The sequence below is a fragment of the Heptranchias perlo genome, chromosome 20, assembly GCF_035084215.1.
Source record: "Heptranchias perlo isolate sHepPer1 chromosome 20, sHepPer1.hap1, whole genome shotgun sequence".
In the NCBI taxonomy this organism is placed as follows: Eukaryota; Metazoa; Chordata; class Chondrichthyes; order Hexanchiformes; family Hexanchidae; genus Heptranchias; species Heptranchias perlo.
Genome location: NC_090344.1, coordinates 18,316,398 through 18,333,147, shown reverse-complemented (window position 1 = coordinate 18,333,147; position 16,750 = coordinate 18,316,398). Strand labels below are relative to the sequence as shown.

The 16,750-nt window shown below is 44.9% G+C and overlaps 1 pseudogene; it reads left to right on the top strand.

Annotated features, from left to right (window-relative positions):
- The first annotated feature begins 6,143 nt into the window (after window positions 1-6,143).
- On the top strand, window positions 6,144-13,471 carry LOC137335948 (zinc finger protein 84-like; annotated as a pseudogene).
- The last annotated feature ends 3,279 nt before the right edge of the window (window positions 13,472-16,750 follow it).

Sequence of the window (16,750 nt, the reverse complement as noted above, 5' to 3'; positions counted from 1 at the left end):
AAAGGTTTTAAAACAGCTGGCAAGTTCTGCTTTTCCAGCGGACCAATATCAGCGAAAGGAGCAAGAGTTGGCCATGCAGTCCCTGGAGCCTGCTTCGCCATTTGATAAGGTCATCGCTGATCTTCGACCTCAACTCCACTTTCCCGACCTGTCCCCATATCCCTTGATTTCCTTCGTGTCCAGCATTCTATCTATCTCAGTTTTGAATCTATTCAATGGCTCAGCATCCACAGGCCTCTGGGGTAGAGAATTCCAATAGTTCACAACCTTCTCAGTGAAGAAATTATTCCTCATCTCTGTACCGAATGGCCGGCCCCTTATCTTGAGATTATCACCATTAGCTCTCGACTCTCCAGCAAGGGGAAACAGCATCCCAGCATCTACCCTGTCAAGCCCTCTAAGAATTTTATATGTTTCAATGAGATCACCTTATTATTGAAAACTGCAGAGAATATAGGCCCATTCTACTCAATCTCTCCTCACAAGACAACCCTCTCATCCCAGGAATCAATCGAGTGAACCTTTGTTGCATCCACTCTTAGGCAAGTGTATCGTTCCGCAGGTAAGGAGATCAAAACTGTACACAGTACTCCAGATGTGGTCTTACCAAACCCTATATAATTACAGCAAGCCTTCCTTATCTTTGTACTCCAACCACCTCGCAATAAAGGGCAACATACCATTTGCTTTTCTAATTGCTTGCTGCATCTGCATGTTAACTTTCTGTGATCCGTGTGCAAGAACACACAAATCCCTCTGAATACCAACATTTCGCAGTCTCTCACCTTTGAAAAGATATTCTGCTTTTCAATTCTTCCTACCAAAGTGAATAACCTCACATTTCCCCACGTTATAATTCATCTGCCAACTTCTCGCCCACTCACTTAACCTGTCTGTATCACTTTGCATCCTCTTTGCGTCCTCCTCACAGCTTACTTTCCCACCTAGTTTTGTATCGTCAGCAAACTTGGATACATTACACTCGGTCCCCTCATCTCAGTCATTAATATCGATTGTAAATATCTGAGGCCCAAGCACTGATATTCACGGCACCCCACTAGTTACAACCTGCCAACCCGAAAATGACCTGTTTATTCCGACTTTCTATTTTATGTACATCAACAAATCCTCAATCCATGTTAATATATTACCCACGATCCCATGAGCCCTAATCTTGTATAACAAACTTTTGTGTGGCACCTTATCGATTGCCTTTTGAAAATCCAAATATTCGATATCCACTGGTTCTCCCTTATCTACCCTGCTATCTACACCCTCATAACCTCTAACAGAGTTGTCAAACACGATTTCCCTTTCACAAAACCGTGTTGCATGTGCCTAATCATGTTATCATTATCGAAGTGTCCTGTTATCAAGTCCCCAGTAATAGATTCTAACATTTTCCCTCCTACTATTGTCAGGCTAAATGGCTTGTCGTGCCCTGTTTCCTCTCTCCCTCCTTTCTTGAATAGCGGGGTTACTTTTGGTACCTTCCAATCCATGGGGACCTTTCTAGAATCATGGGAACTCTGGAAGATAAAACCAATGCATCCACTTTCTCTGCAGCCACCTCTTTTAAAACCCTGGATGTAGGCCACCAGGGCCAATGAATTTGTCAGCATTTAGTCCCATTAATTCCTCCAGTACTTTTTCATTACTAATCTTAATTGCTTTAGGTTCCTCACTCTCATTAGAACCTTGGTTCCCCAATAGTTCTGGTATGATTTTTGTGTCTTCTACTATGACGACAGATACAAAATACTTGTTTAACGTCTCTGCCATTTCCTTATTCTCCAATATAAATTCTCCTGTCTCTGTCTCCAAGGACCCATGTTTACATACGCTAATCTCTTCCTTTAAACATTCTTAAGAACATAATAACATAAGAAATAGGAGCAGGATTAGGCCAATCGGCCCCTCGAGCCTGCTCCACCATTCAATAAGATCATGGCGTATCTGATCCTAACCTCAAATCTAAATTCATGTCCAATTTCCTGCCCGCTCCCCGAAACCCCTAATTCCCTTGTAGAAGCTCTTACAATTCATGTTCACATTTCCTGCTGGTTTATCCTCTTTCTATATTCTCCCATTTTAGCAATTTCTTGGTCATCCTTTGCTGATTTCCAAAACCCTCCTAATCCTCAGGCTTACTACTCTTTTTGGGAAAAATATAAGCCTCTTTTACCCGAATTCTATCATTAATTTCTCCACTTTTCCGGTGGTGTTTTTAATCCTCAAGCGAATGTAATTTTGTTGAGAAATTATGAATTATTTCTTTAAATGTTCGCCATTGATTATCTACCATCGTATTTTTAATCTAATTTCACAAACCGTCTCAGCCAACTCACCCCTCATAACTCCGTTATTTGTTTTGTTTAAATTTAAGACCCTAGTTTCGGACTTAACGACATCATTCTCAAACTCAATCTGAAATTCTATCATATTATGATCATTCTTACCCAGAGAATCATTTACTTTCAGATTACTAATTAATCCAGTCTCATTACACAATATTAGATCTAAAATAGCCTGTTCCCTTGTTGGTTCCTCGATATATTGATCTAGAAAACTGTCTCGAATGCATTCCATCAACATAAAACAGCTTATCTTGAGTTGCTAACATGATGTCAGCACGATGGGACGTATTATGACTGGAAGACAAGGCCAGATCTGCCAGGTGAATTTGATGTTTGCTGCAAGCACGGAGAATTAATGAAACCAAGACTTCCCTGCAGAGCAAGGAGTTGGAAAGAAAGATGCTGGGCATTAAGAGGCGAAGGATTTTGTAGATAGCAGGATGAATGGACAAACGGATCTCAACTCCCTGCTTCTTTTCCACACTGATAAATCTAGACAAAAATATCATCTCCGTGCTTCTTTCAGATAATGAATGTCTGAATGCTCAAGAGATTACTGATCCAAGCCAATTATCACCACTCGCACTCTCCTTCCAATCTTGCACACGTTGCTTAGCTTTGAAATTGTGCATTTTTTCACACTGGGGTTCAACTTGAAGAAAACGATGCTGTGATCAGCTGGAGTTGTTCAGGAAATGGAGTAAAAGAAGATACATAAAAGGCTAATGATAACAGTGACTGTTCGAACACTGTGAGCTACAGTTAAAGGTTCTTCAACATTTAAAGTGTCAGGCAGCAGATCTTTTCCAAATCATGACAGAAATGGCAAGAAAACTTCATGCACACTTTGATGAGCGGCACGACTTTCGAACAGGAGGCATTTTACAGAAGGCAAGAAAGTACATTGTGTATCGCTCTTATGGGTTGTAAAATTGAAGAATGATGAGCTGCTGGCTGTTCAGGCAGGAGCGGTGAAATTGCTCATGCTGATCAGGAGCGAGCTTTGTGCTCAGTCGGGGGAATTTGGTTGGTGCTATTTTGAACAACACCAGGAAAGTCAAGTTCCCTGATCGGAAATCAAACATGGTTTCACGGCGGCGAGAGCGCCGAGTCCTCAGCACTGGACCACCAGCGAATCCGCTGCAATTTTCATTCAAGCAAGCAGACCAACGCTGCCTTTCCGACTTGTACCTTTGAAACTCACGTCACTTTCGTCCCAGACAAGTTGCTCGCACAAAATGGAATTTGCTGTTAGAACATGAAAGACTTGTTCAGACAACGACAGCACCAAGTGCGGGTAGGCAGGTACATGAAATGGACAGTGAGGGGAAATATTACCACAAGCTGCTGGTGGAACTGTTTCCATTTCCAAAACGCACGCACCGAATCAGTGCAGCTCCTGGGAAAGGTGCAAGGCAACGCCGGACTGTCATGTCTCACTTGAAGCAAATGACACACACAAGATTCTGCCATCACGAGCCATCTCCTTCTGTTTCTGTCATTACTTTATCTCCAGCTTCCTCTGCTCCTCCAGATGCCGGTGAATTAGATGTTCAAAGCAAATACTGCGACTTAACGAGAAAAAAACCTTAACTGGAAAGCAGGAGAGGGGGAGAATGATGCTGGGTGTTGAGAGACGATGGATTTTGCAGATACCTGGATAAATAGACACAACGGCCTCATCTCCCTGCATCTTCGGATACTGAATATCTTAATGCAAAGAGATGTTCTCACTGCCCCAGGCCCATTATCTCCAGTCGCATCTCCCACCAATCTTGCCTATGTTGCTTCGCTGTGAAATTGTGCAATTTTTCACACTGGGATTCCATTTGATGAAAACATTGCTGTGATCAGCTAGTGTTGTTAAGGAGATGGAGCACAAGGAGATACATAAAAACCTAATGATATCTCTGCCTCTTCGGACACTGTGAGCTACTGTTAAAGCTGTGCAATATTTAAAATGTCAGGCAGCAGGTCTTTTCCAAATCTTGACACAAATGGCAAGAAAACTTCACGCAGACTTTGATCAGCGTCATGACTTTAAAAAAGCCGGCATTTTGTACAGGCATTCCACACTCTGGACCTTCACCCTTCCCCTGGGATTCTCACTATGAACCGGTGGGATTTGTTTTGAGAAAGGTTGTCCCAGCTCTCCACCTTAAAAGGGACACGGACAGGACCAGATGGGCTGAATGGCACTGGTTTAAGACATCACTGCAGTGCCTAGAAACCCTGCTCAGTGAGGTCTGTGAGTGTTGGATGGGACAGTGTAGAGGGTGTGGAGAGAGCTTTATTCTGTATCTAACCCGCGCTGTCCCTGCCTTGGGAGAGTTTGATGCGACAGTGTAGAGGGAGCATTACTCTGTGTCTCACCTGTGCTGTCGTTATCCTGGGTGTGTTTGATAGGGCAGTGCTGAGGGAGCTTTACTCTGTATCTTACCCGTGCTGTACCTGCCCCAGGAGTGTTTGATGGGACAAAGTAGAGGGAGCTTTATTTTGTATCTAACCCGTGCTGTACTTGCCCTATGAGGGTTTTGTGGTACAGTATATGTAACCCCTGCTGTACCTGCCCTCGGAGTGTTTAATGGCAAAGTAGGCAAAGTAGAGAGGATATCAACTTTGTATCTAACTAGTGCTGTACCTGTCCTGGGAGGGTTTGATGGTACGGTGTAGAGGAAGCTTTACTCTGTATGTAACCCGTGCTGTACCTGTCCTGGGAGTGTTTGATGGTACAGTGTAGAGGATCTTTAGTCGGTATCCAACCCATGCTGTACCTGACTGGAGAGTGTTAACACTGGGTGCTCACCTCGATGAGAACAACATTTAACCAGAAGATGATAAGATAAACCCATCTGCTCCTCGCCTGTACACAGACATTAGGAGACATTGAGTGTCCCTAACACATTTAGACAATGCCCATAATCAAATTTTGAACACTACCCTGAGATCTCCCCTTACCGTTCTTTGATCTATGAAAAGAGTCCCAGTTTCTCCAGTCTCTCCTCATAACTAAAGTCTCTCGTCACTGATATTTCACATTTCAGTGAATCTCTTCTGCGCTCTCTCCATGGCCTTGACATTTTCCCTCGTGTAAGATCCCCAAAACTTGACACAATATTCTAACCGCAGCCTAACCAATAACTTGTACAGGTTTACATGGCCTCTGTCCTTTTGTGCTCTATACCCCTATTTGTAAAACCGAGGATCACATGAATTTTTTCAACCACTTGATCAACTTGACCTCCCACTTTTAAAGGTTTGTGTATCTGAACACTTCGCAGGCTTTAGAAATATTAACATAACATGGCTAAAATACATTGACATTAAATGTCTGATATAATGTGTATTATGGGAAAGAGAAGTTTAATCTGAGTTAGAAACTCAAACAGGCGCTTGACTGCAGGCAGGTCGCCATGGCAACACTAATCAGACATTCCATTCCACAGAATCGGCTGGTTGGAATCTCTAATCCGATAAGGGGAAGGAACAGGACTTTTTCTGTTATTAACCATAATATAAACCTAAACCAGAGTGAGCAATATAATCGATCAGATTGTAATGTGTGATGCTTATTTAATGAATATGAAATGTTATCTCCTGATGTCAAGCAGCATACAGGGTAAGATAAGGCAGAAAAGGAAAGCTCATGTCAGACACCGAGAGCTCAATAATACAGAAAGCCTAGAGGAGTATAAAAAGTGCAGGGGTGAAATTAAAAAGGAAATTAGGAAACCAAAGAGAGGGAATCAAAAAATATTGGCAAATTAAATCAAGGAAAATCCAAAGATGTTTAATAAATACATTAAGAACAAGAGGATAATGAAGGGAAGAGTAGGGACTTTAAGAGACCAAGAAAGGAACCTATGTGTGGAGGCGGATGATGTAGGTATGGTTCTTAATGAACACTTTGCTTCCGTCTTCACAAAAGAGAGGGATGGTGCAGACGTTGTAGTTAAGGAGAAGGAGTGTGAAATATTGGATGCGATAAACTTAGTGAGAGAAGCAGCATTGAGGGGTTCAGCATCTTTGAAAGTAGATAAATCATCAGAGAGGGATGAAATGTATCGCAGAGTGTTAAAAGAAGCAAGGGAGGAAATAACGGAGGCTCTAACCATCATTTTCCAATTCTCAGTGGATACAGGCGTGGTGCTGGAGGATTGGATGACTGCTAATGTTGTACTATTGTTTAAAAAGGGAGCGAGGGACAGACCGAGTAATTACAGGCCAGTCAGTCTAACTTCGGTGGTGGGCAAGTTTAAGAATCAATTCTGAGGGACATGATAAACCATCACTTAGAAAGGCACGGAGTAATCAAGGACAGTCAGCGTGGATTTGTTGTGGGAAGGTCGTGTCTGACTAACTTGATTGAATTTTTTGAGGAGGTAACAAGGAGAGTCGATGAGGGTAATGCATTTGATGTCGTCTACATGGATTTTAGCAAGAGTTTTGACAAGATTGCACATGGCAGACTGGTCAAAAAAGTACAATCTCATGGGATCCAAGGCAAAGTTGCAAGTTGGATCCAAAATTGGCTCAGTGGCAGGAAGAAAAGGGTAATGATCGACTGGTGTTTTTATGACTGGAAGGCTGTTTCCAGTGGGGTTCCGCGGAGCTCAGTACTCGGTCCCTTGCTTTTTGTGATGTTTATTAATGATTTGGACTTAAATGTAGGGGGCTTGTTCAAGAAGTTTGCAGATGATACAAAATTGGCCGGATGGTTGATCGTGAGGAGGAAAGTGAAGGAAGATATCAATGGACTGGTCAGGGAGGCGGAAAAGTGGTAAATGGAATTCAATCCAGAGAAGTGTGAGGTAATGCATTTGGGGCCGGCAAATAAGGCAAGGGAGTACAAATAAATGGGAGGATACTGAACGGTGTAGAAGACGTGAGGGACCTTGGAATGCATGTGCACAGATCCCTGAAGGTAGCATGACAGGTAGATATGGTGGTTAAGAAGGCATGTGGAATACGTTCCTTTATTAGCCACGGCAGAGAATATAAGACCAGGGAGGTTATGCTGGAACTGTATTAAACAATGTTTAGTCCACAACTTGAGTACTGTGTAGAGTTCTGGTCACCACAATACAGGAAGGGTTTAATTTCACTCGAGAGGGTACAGGGGAGATTTACGAGGAGGTTGCCAGGACTGGATAATTTTAGCTATGAAGAAAGATTTATAGGCTGCGATTGTTCTCTTTGAAACAGAGGAGGCTGAGGAGTGATTTAATTGAGGTGTACAAATTTATGTATGGCCGAGATAGAGTGGATAAGAAGGACTGATTTCCCTTAGCAGAGAGGTCAGTAAACAAGGGGCAGGGCATAGATTTAAAATGATTGGTAGAAGGATTATTGAGGAGCTGATGAAAACATTTTTTACCCAGAGGGTGGTTGGTGTCTGGAAGTCACTGCCTGAAAGGGTGGTCGAGGCAGGAATCCTCAACTCATTTAAAAGGTACCCGGATATGCACCTGACGTGCCGTGACCGACAAGGTTATGGACCAAGTGCTGGAAAGTGGGATTCGGCTGGGTGGCTCATTTTCGGCTGGCGCAGACACGTAAGGCCAAATGGCCTCGTTCTGTGCCATAAATTTTCGATGATTCTATGATTCTAATTAACAGTAAACAGGGTAGTTTAGGGTTCATGAGAACACGACTGAAGAAAAGTAACTGCTGGGAACCAAGCTATGTGTCCTTGTAAACCACAGATTAGGGAAGTTCCAGCTTCACTGACAGACATGGATCACAACAGGGTGTAAAAGTGAGGGGCTACTGATGTAAGGGGCAGTTGGGACTGGAGACACCGGAGATCAAGCTCAGGGCGTCCGTGGTTCCATCCAGAGGACTGATCTCGTCGACACGGGGGATTTGCATGTTTACTCTGGTATGGTCGAGGGAAGAGAGTTTGCTCATCTATTTCTTAATGAGGCTTTAATGTTGCTGACTCTCAGACTTGTTAATTAATAAGACAATGCATTGGTTAGAACCTTCCACCCCTCAGTCTCCCCGCTCCTCTACTTTTAAACTTTGACCATTTAGTGCACATTTCATCTAATTTTTCTTCCTCTCAAAACGCATAACGTCACATTTCTCTGCATTACATTCCACCTGGCCCATTTACTAACCCGTGGACGTCACAATGAAGTCACTGACACTCCTTCACAATTGCCCCAATTTTGGCGTCATCTAGAAATTGTCACCTTGTGTCCCACATACCCAAGCTCAGAACATTCTCTATATTGAGAAGAGCAATGGTCCCAACACTAACCCTGGGGGACAGCACTGTTTACATCCCACCAGTCTGAAGAACATCCATTAACCACTACTCTCTGTTTTCTGTCCTTTACACAACTTCCGATCCAAATTGCCTCATTCCCTTTAATACGGTAAGTATTAATTTTATCAACAAGCCTCCTGTCCGTCATCTCACCAAACACCCTTTCGCAATCAATGGGCACAACATTCACTGCATTTCCTTTATCAGTAGACTTGAGTTATCTCAAATGATCCATGTTGGCTGTTCTTAATTAATGTGTTTTTCTAACAAATGTTGAAATGTTTGCTCCACCTCATCTGGTTTCATCTGTTTCAAGACGCAACAGAAAGGTCGAGTTGTCTCCTGGAGTTTAAGATAAATTAGGTTTTAAAAATTATGTTTCAGACAATGAGGGACGTCTGGGCTGAGACCGCCCATTCGGTGCCGCAACTCCCACCCCTCACACACTCCGATTGGTTGGAGGATCAACTCACCCCTCACCCCTCCAGTCAATTTCCGCTCCTCCTTTTGGTCTGGAACTCTCCTTAATCACCAGGGCGGGATTAGTGTTGAGACTGACATCCTCAGGTGCAGTTCGAAAATAAACATTAATTGAACCCGTCAGTTGCAACATTTAATAACACGAAATTAATAAAAGTTACCTTAAAAAATATTTTCTGGAGTTCACCAAAGTGGTGGTGCGTCTACACTGTGTGTTTGTGCCGGTTTAAATGGCACAAAGAGCTGGGGTTTCAGTTTATTTTATTATTCTTGATTCATACGCGTTCTCTCTGCATCCAATGTCTTTGCTTTTCGGCCTGATATTAAGATCATTAATGGCGGCTGCATCACCCAGCATGCAGCGCGTTGCAGATTGTGCCCTATCTGAATCAGTGGAGCACAGTGCGCAGGCGCAGTCTGACTCATTATCGGGCAGTGTGTCCTGAGCATGCGCGGTCAGTCGAGGCTGCGGGAGGAGCGCGTTCGGTGCAGGTGAGAGGATCGGAGCAAGAGGATCAATAAACCCCGGGGCCCGGGTCCGGGCTCAGGCCCAGGCTCAGGCTTCACAAACCCCGAGTGCGGCCCCAGACCCGAATATAAAACAGTGAACATTATCCCCCCTCACTACCCGCCGGTTTCCGGTTTCTCCCGTTTCGCTCCGGACCAACTCTCAACAAAAGGCCGCGGCCCCGCGCATGCGCGGTGTAAACTGGGACTTCTCAGGGAGTGTCTGTAAATGAAGGAGAAATGGTGATCGGTCAGGGAGCGTCTTTAAATGAAGGAGAAATGGTGATCGGTCAGGGAGTGTGTGTAAATGAAGGAGAAATCGTGATCGGTCAGGGAGTATCTGTAAATGAAGGAGAAATGGTGATCGGTCAGGGAGTATCTGTAAATGAAGGAGAAATGGTGATCGGTCAGGGAGCGTCTGTAAATAAAGGAGAAATGGTGATCGGTCAGGGAGCGTCTGTAAATAAAGGAGAAATGGTGATCGGTCAGGGAGTATCTGTAAATGAAGGAGAAATGGTGATCGGTCAGGGAGGGTCTGTAAATGAAGGAGAAATGATATTCGGTCAGGGAGCGTCTGTAAATGAAGGAGAAATCGTGATCGATAAGGGAACATATGCAAATGAGGGGGAAATTGTGATCGGTCAACGAGCGTTTGTAAATGAAGGAGAAATGGTGATCATTCAGGGAGCATCGGTAAATGAAGGAGAAATGGTGATCAGTCAGGGGGAGTCTGTAAATGAAGGAGAAATGGTGATCAGTCAGGGAGCATCGGTAAATGAAGAAGAAATGGTGATCAGTCAGGGGGAGTCTGTAAATGAAGGAGAAATGGTGATCAGTCAGGGAGCATCGGTAAATGAAGAAGAGATGGTGATCTCTTTTTCTTTCGTCATCCAGGGAGCTCTAGCTTTGGATGCTATTCCTTTCCTCCTCGTGGGAATCGGTCCACTCTCGACCAAACCCACTCCTCCTCGAAGGCCTCCCATTGTTCAATTACTGTTTTGTTGCCAATTTTTGATTCCAATTCACCTGGACAAGATCCCTTTTTAACTCACTGGAATTAGCCCTCCTCCAGTTAAGAATTTTCACATTTGACTGTCCCCTGTCCTTTTCCATAACTGTTCTAAACCTAATGAGATTATGATCACTGCTGCCCCAGTGAAACATGCTCCACCTGCCCCACTTCATTCTACACATCGAGCCCACTGCTGTACTCGCATTCACTCTCTCACATTCACTCTCTCACACTCTCTCACATTCACTCTCTCACATTCACTCTCTCACATTCACTCTCTCACATTCACTCTCTCACAGTCACACTCTCACACTCACTCTCTCACACTCACTCTCTCACATTCACTCTCTCACACTCACTCTCTCACATTCACTCTCTCACATTCACTCTCTCACCCTTTCACTCATGGTTTCGTACCACTGAAAGATGATTTGATGGGTTTGGATTTCAGCACAGCGAGGAGGGAGAGTTAGTGGGACGGGGATTTACAGCTTTGAGGAATAAGAGAGGAAAGAATGTTCCATAGAACGACGAGTTATCTGATCTGAATTTTTATCCTGTACTTACAGTGATAACTTTTATAATCTCCTTTCACAGGTTATTAGAAGGGGAGGATTTGCAGACAGGAAACTCAAACCAAAGACCACGTCAAGATCTGACAGAGTCACTCGATTCATCAGGACCTGAATATCATCGGCCTTTGAATGTGGAAGGAGAAATGTTTGTCTGTTCTATCTCTGGGAGAAGATTTCAAACATCAGTGTGAGTGGAAAAGCACCAAGACACACACACCCGAGTGAGAGTGTTCCAGTGCACTGACTGTGGAAAGAGCTTTAACCAGTTACATAGCCTGAAAAAACATCACACCATTCACAGCGGGGAGAAACTGTATACGTGTTGTGTGTGTGGACGAGGCTTCAACTGATCGTCCAACCTGGAGAGACACAAGGTCACCCGGACCACGGAGAAACCGTGGAAATGTGGGGACTGTGGGAAGGGATTCAATTACCCGTCACTGCTGGAAATTCATCGACACAATCACACTGGGGAGAGGCCGTTCACCTGTTCCGTGTGTGGGAAGGGATTCACTCAGTCAGACAGCCTCCTGATGCACCAGCGATTTCACTCTGATAAGCGACCTTTTAAATGTTCGGACTGTGAGAAGAGGTTTAAAAGCAAAAGTAATCTGCTGACACACCAACGCATTCACACTGGGGAGAGACCGTTCATCTGCACCGTGTGTGGGAAGGGATTCACTCGGTCATCTCAGCTTCTATCACACCAGCGAGTTCACACTGGGGACAGCCCATTCACTTGCTCCGTGAATAAGAATAGATTCACTCAGTCATCACACCTTCTGCAACACCAGCGAGTTCACACTGATGAGAGACCTTTTAAATGTTCTGACTGTGAGAAGAGGTTTAAAAGCAAAAGTAATCTGCTGACACACCAACGCGCTCACACAGGGGAGAGGCCATTCACCTGCTCCGTGTGTGGGAAGAGATTCACTCGGTCATCCATCCTGCTGGCACACCAGCGAGTTCACACTGGGGAGAGGCCGTTCTGCTGCTCCGTGTGTGGGAAGGGATTCACTCATTCATCATACCTTGTGCAACACCAGCAAGTTCACACTGATGAGAGACCTTTTAAATGTTCTGACTGTGGGAAGAGATTTAAAATCAGAAACGAACTACTGAGACACCAACTCACTCACACTGGGGAGAGGCCGTTCACCTGCTCCGTGTGTGGGAAGGGATTTATTTGGTCATCCACCCTGCTGAGACACCAGCGAGTTCACACTGATGAGAGACCTTTTAAATGTTCTGACTGAGAAGAGGTTTAAAAGCAAAAGGAATCTGCTGTCGCACCAACGCACTCACACTGGGGAGAGGCCGTTCACCTGCTCCGTGTGTGGGAAGGGATTCACTCGGTCATCCACTCTGCTGACACACCAGCGAGTTCACACTGGGGAGAGGCCATTCATCTGCTCTGTGTGTAAGAAGAGATTCACTCATTCATCACACCTTCTGTCACACCAGCAAGTTCACACTGATGAGAGACCTTTTAAATGTCCTGACTGTGAGAAGAGATTTAAAATCAGAAACGAAATGGTGAGACACCAACGCAGTCACACTGGGGAGAGGCCGTTCACCTGCTCCTTGTGTGAGAAGAGATTCACTCGGTCATCCAACCTCCTGTCACACCAGCGAGTTCACTCCGATGAGAGACCTTTTAAATGTTCTGACTGTGAGAAAAGCTTTAAAAGCAAAATTTATCTGCTGACACACCAGCGCACTCACACTGGGGAGAGGCCGTTCACCTGCTCCGTGTGTGGGAAGGGATTCACTCGGTCATCCACCCTGCTGAGACACCAGCGAGTTCACACTGATGAAAGACCTTTAAATGTTCTGACTTTGGGAAGAGATTTAAAATCAGAAACGAACTGCTGACACATCAACACATGCCCATTGGGGAGAGACTGTTCACCTGCTCCGTGTGTGGGAAGGGATTCACTCGATCATCCCACCTTCTGAAACATTAACTTGTTCACACTGTTGAGTGACCTGTTAATGCACTGACTGTGAGAAGAGCTTTAAAAGCAGAAATGAACTGCTGACACATCAATACATGCTCATGGGGGAGAGACTGTTCACCTGCTCCGTGTGTGGGAAGGGATTCACTCAGTCATCACACGTGCTGAGACACCAGCGAGTTCACATTTGACTGCAGGGGTCGGATTCTGCTGTTAATCCCATCCAGGACTGAACCATGTTCATTCTGACAGTTGGGATTTGTTTCTGCTGATGTCAATAACCCCTATAACTGGGCTGGAGTTTAATATTCTGGATATCTATTAAATAAATCAGATTTGTTTTAAACACCTTGTTGTAGATTTTAGTCTTTCCCACCTGAGTGCTTAGCATCACCTGACTGGAGCTCAGAAAGGACAATCTGGGGGGAGCAGAACTTCAGCCTGGACACAGTCCTTCAGGGCCACACTGAGAGGGGCAAACGGCACTTTGGCCTTTCTCATCTCTCTTCTCTGACAGCAAAGTCGCCGTGCGGAGTCCAGTCTAAAAATGACTGGTAATTATTCTATGAAGATTTAACCTGTTTGAGTGACAGTCCTGAGTCTACCATTTAAGGCAGGCGTTAACTCATTTAAAATAAACCCGTTAAAAATAAATGATTTAAAGTCTGCATCAAAATAGCAGTGGGAGGAGTTCACAGGAGCCTGTTAACTGCTGGGACAATTATACAACAGTCATTCGATCTCCAGATAAAGAAGGACCTGCAGTGTGTTTCCAGAATTCATGGTTTTATTGATGTGTGCGTGTTAGACACCAGGATCACTAAAAATACACAACCCGGACCATCCACAGGGTGGGGGCGATCCCGACAGTTACTCTGGGATCACTCCCACTGCGGAACTCCACCTCTGACCCTGCTGAAGGTTGCAGGCTCAGGGAGTGGGGCCTCCAGGAGTGGACTGTAAGATAGCTGACAAATATATGCTGAGGTACCAGAGGAATCCTTACTAAGGAACCGTCTGGGGTTTTACTTGTCAGTGTGGGTCTAGCGGTGAATGATTCTTGACTCCCCGAACTGTCTTACAGTCAGATCAGGATGAATTCAGTTGACAGGAGAATTGGGACAAATATCACCCACAATCGAGGGAGACACAAGCAGCCATTCGAGAAGCAAAGAGATCTTTGAAAAGAAGATGGTGCACAAATGTGCTAATAATAGCAAACGCCTTTCCAGCTACGTCAGGATTCAGAAGACCATTAAAGATGGTTTAGGGCCACTGAAAGACAGTTCAGGGCAGATTCCCGGGCTATGGCAGAGCTGTTAAATGACTATTTCTCATCAGCCTACACTCCTGTGGATGATGCTCAGATTCCAGCTATGGGATGTGCTGTCAACAATAACATCATAAATATTAAAATAGAAAGGGACGTGATCTTGGATAAAATATGAAATCTTAAAATAGGTTTAGCTGCAGGTCCAGATGATATTCACCCCCGGGTGTTTAAAGAGATGGGACGGGTGCTCTGTGAGCCCCTTGCCTGTATCCTCAACAGCTCAATGGAGTCAGCGATAGTCCCCTGAGATTAGAAGGTAGCTCACATAGTTCCAATTTTCATTATGGGGGACAAAATTGAACAGCAAAATTGAAGTCAATGGGAATCGGGGGAAAACTCTCCAGTGGCTGGAGTCATACCTAGCACAAAGGAAGATGGTAGTGGTTGTTGGAGGCCAATCATCTCAGCCCCAGGACATTGCTGCAAGAGCTCCTGGGTCCAACCATCTTCAGCTGCTTCTTCAATGACCCTCCCTCCATCATAAGGTCAGGAATGGGGATGTTCACTGATGATTGCACAGGGTTCAGTTCCATTCGCAACCCCTCAGATAATGAAGCAGTCCGTGCCTGCATGCAGCAAGACCTGGTCAACATCCAGGCTTGGTCAGATAAGTGGCAAGCAACATTCGCGCCAGACAAGTGCCAGGCAATGACCATCTCCAACAAGAGAGAGTCTAACCATCTCCCCTTGACATTCAACGGCATTACCATCACCGAATCCCCCACCATCAACATCCTCGGGGTCACCATTGACCAGAAACTTAACTGAACCAGCCATATAAATACTGTGGTTACAAGAGCAGGTCAGAGGCTGGGTATTCTGCGGCAAGTGACTCACCTCCTGACTCCCCAAAGCCTTTCCACCATCTACAAGGCACAAGTCAGGAGTATGATGGAATACTCTCCACTTGCCTGGATGAGTGCAGCTCCAACAACACTCAAGAAGCTCGACACCATCCAGGACAAAGCAGTCCGGTTGATTGGCATCCCATCCACCGAGCACCAATCACACATCCCACCACAAGATCTTTAATATCCTGTCTCATACCCGGCCACCATCTCATTTATCCTAATTTTTCCTCCATATCTTCCCATTTAGGGTGTCCGCCTGCGTTAGAGCCACGGATCCACTGCATTTCTGAATCGAATTGGGAACCTCTTGAAGTAAATCACTATCCTCCTCACAGTTTATTATCCTCACTGTTCACTGCACTTTCAAGTTTGGAAATTGTGCCCTGTGTACCCAGGTCGAAGTCATTAATATATATCAAGAAAAGCAGTGGTCCCAGCACCGACCCCTGGGGAACACCACTGTACACCTCCCTCCATTCCAAAAAACAACTATTTGCCACGACACTCTGTTTCCTGTTCTTTAGCCAATTCTGTATCCATGCTGCTACTGCTCCTTTTATTCCATGGGCTTTAATCTTGATGACAAGCCCATTATGCGGCACTTTATCGAATGCCATTTGGAAGTCCACACACACCACATCAACTGCATTGCCCTCATCGACCCTCTCTGTTGCCTTATCAAAAAACTGTATCAAGTTAGTTAAACACGATTTGCCGTTAACAAATCCGTGCTGGCTTTCCCTAATCCTTGTCCAAGTGGCTGCTATCCCGGATTATCGTTGCTAGAACTTTCCCCACTACCGAGGTTAAACTGACTGGTCTGTGGATGCTGGGTTTTATCTTTCACCCTTTCTTGAACAAGGGTGTAACATTTGCAATTCTCCAGTCCTCTGGCATCACCCCCATACCCAGGGATGTTTGGAAGATTATGGCCAGTACCTCTGCAATTTCCACCGTTACATCCCTCAGCAACCGAGGATGCATCTCATCCGGACCAGGTGACGTTTCTACTTTAAGTCCAGCCAGCCTTTCAAGTACCTCCTCTTTATGAATTTTTAGCCAATCCAGTGTCTCAACTACGTCTTCCTTCACTGTCACTCTGGCAGCATCTTCTTCCTTGGTGAAGACAGATGCAAAGTATTTATTTAGTACCTCAGCCATGCTCACTGCCTCCCACTGCTACTTCCTCACTATAACTGGTGCTGGTGGTGCAATGGATAACACATCTGATTATAGATCAGAAGACTGTAGGTTCAACTCCGACTTGACACGCAATTTTTTTTTGCAATCTGTGCATTATTTTATGGCTGCCAATACCTTGCAAGCTGTCCTACTTGGTGATGCTGCCTGGCTCCATACCTGGTAAGTGCCTTCTCAGTGCCAGCAAGCAGTGCATCAGTGTC